Consider the following 2,500-nt stretch of genomic DNA (forward strand, 5'->3'; position numbering starts at 1 on the left):
GTTGTGCCTTAACCTAACCTATGTTGTGCCTTAACCTAACCTATGTTGTGCCTTAACCTAACCTATGTTGTGCCTTAACCTAACCTATGTTGTGCCTTAACCTAACCCATGTTGTGCCTTAACCTAACCCATGTTGTGCCTTAACCTAACCCATGTTGTGCCTTAACCTAACCCATGTTGTGCCTTAACCTAACCCATGTTGTGCCTTAACCTAACCCATGTTGTGCCTTAACCTAACCCATGTTGTGCCTTAACCTAACCCATGTTGTGCCTTAACCTAACCCATGTTGTGCCTTAACCTAACCCATGTTGTGCCTTAACCTAACCCATGTTGTGCCTTAACCTAACCCATGTTGTGCCTTAACCTAACCCATGTTGTGCCTTAACCTAACCCATGTTGTGCCTTAACCTAACCCATGTTGTGCCTTAACCTAACCCATGTTGTGCCTTAACCTAACCCATGTTGTGCCTTAACCTAACCCATGTTGTGCCTTAACCTAACCCATGTTGTGCCTTAACCTAACCCATGTTGTGCCTTAACCTAACCCATGTTGTGCCTTAACCTAACCCATGTTGTGCCTTAACCTAACCCATGTTGTGCCTTAACCTAACCCATGTTGTGCCTTAACCTAACCCATGTTGTGCCTTAACCTAACCCATGTTGTGCCTTAACCTAACCCATGTTGTGCCTTAACCTAACCCATGTTGTGCCTTAACCTAACCCATGTTGTGCCTTAACCTAACCCATGTTGTGCCTTAACCTAACCCATGTTGTGCCTTAACCTAACCCATGTTGTGCCTTAACCTAACCCATGTTGTGCCTTAACCTAACCCATGTTGTGCCTTAACCTAACCCATGTTGTGCCTTAACCTAACCCATGTTGTGCCTTAACCTAACCCATGTTGTGCCTTAACCTAACCCATGTTGTGCCTTAACCTAACCCATGTTGTGCCTTAACCTAACCCATGTTGTGCCTTAACCTAACCCATGTTGTGCCTTAACCTAACCCATGTTGTGCCTTAACCTAACCCATGTTGTGCCTTAACCTAACCCATGTTGTGCCTTAACCTAACCCATGTTGTGCCTTAACCTAACCCATGTTGTGCCTTAACCTAACCCATGTTGTGCCTTAACCTAACCCATGTTGTGCCTTAACCTAACCCATGTTGTGCCTTAACCTAACCCATGTTGTGCCTTAACCTAACCCATGTTGTGCCTTAACCTAACCCATGTTGTGCCTTAACCTAACCCATGTTGTGCCTTAACCTAACCCATGTCGTGCCTTAACCTAACCCATGTCGTGCCTTAACCTAACCCATGTCGTGCCTTAACCTAACCCACGTCGTGCCTTAACCTAACCCACGTTGTCGCCTAACGTAACCCACGTTGTCGCCTAACGTAACCCACGTTGTCGCCTAAACCTGCTCTGTAATTGTTATACGACTCGTTCAATTAGTGTAGTGTTGCCCACCCGCAACCCTCGCAATATAGTTCGCTACTCGCACTCCCCGCTCCCCTGTGTATCGCTTCATGTTAAACACCTTGCAAGTCTTGCTCACTTTCCACATGCTCCTGCTGTACACTGTAATGTGGATGGCAGCAGGACGTACATGCCGCCCCTCCCCACGTCCCCACCTTGCCCCCTGCCTTCGCAAGCTGGTTGGTGAGAACTTTGCATGTTCAATGCCCTCCGCATGCGACGTACTCAGGCTACGTTGTGGTGCGGCCTGTGTCAACTGTCCGCTAATGTCGTACGCGTAAACCACAATCTGTACTGCACATTCGTCCTTATGTACTGAATGATACATCGTGGCACATGTGTGACCGTACAACGACTGCGCCCAAAAACGGCGGACCATACAGTGCAAATATTGTGCACGCAGCTACGTGTCGTCTCCCTATGAGAGCTGGATTGCAGTGTGGTACGCCATAGAGACGTGTGGGAGGAACGGACGCCGTGGATGGCGATCAGCATGAGCTGTCTGTTGATGTATTCGGACCTAGTCGTCTCTCCTCACACACCGTGATGGCATGGTGCACCGCGTTCCATATCTGCGACATGCTACAGAGGCCGGTTGACAGTCGTTCGAGCAATGGACATCGCATACGTACGGGGGCCACCTTCCACGTATTGTCTAGGCGTGCACATTTTGTTGCGTGTATGTGGGCAGACGTAGTGTGGCGTGACACCTGACACAGGCATGCAATAATCGTGGAAGTTGCAAATGGCGATGGACGCCTGCGTTTTCTGGTGAAGTTACGCAAATGAACAAATGGTAACCTGTTGTGGTGCGGTTGTTCTCGCTAGGGGTGAATCGGTGATGGCGACGATAGGTTGAGGTACTAACCGGTTGTTCCAGCGATACCCACCATGCCGACGAAACTGAACGGCATCTGGGTGTGAAGCGATACGCGGCGGTGGCTGGGTGGGACCGTCCCCGGCCGGTGAGGGGGCGCCTCCCGGCGTGCTGGCCGCGCGGTGCGTGGGCGCACGCGCTA

This window comes from Schistocerca piceifrons, unplaced genomic scaffold (assembly GCF_021461385.2).
Source record: "Schistocerca piceifrons isolate TAMUIC-IGC-003096 unplaced genomic scaffold, iqSchPice1.1 HiC_scaffold_1206, whole genome shotgun sequence".
NCBI classification, from domain to species: domain Eukaryota; kingdom Metazoa; phylum Arthropoda; class Insecta; order Orthoptera; family Acrididae; genus Schistocerca; species Schistocerca piceifrons.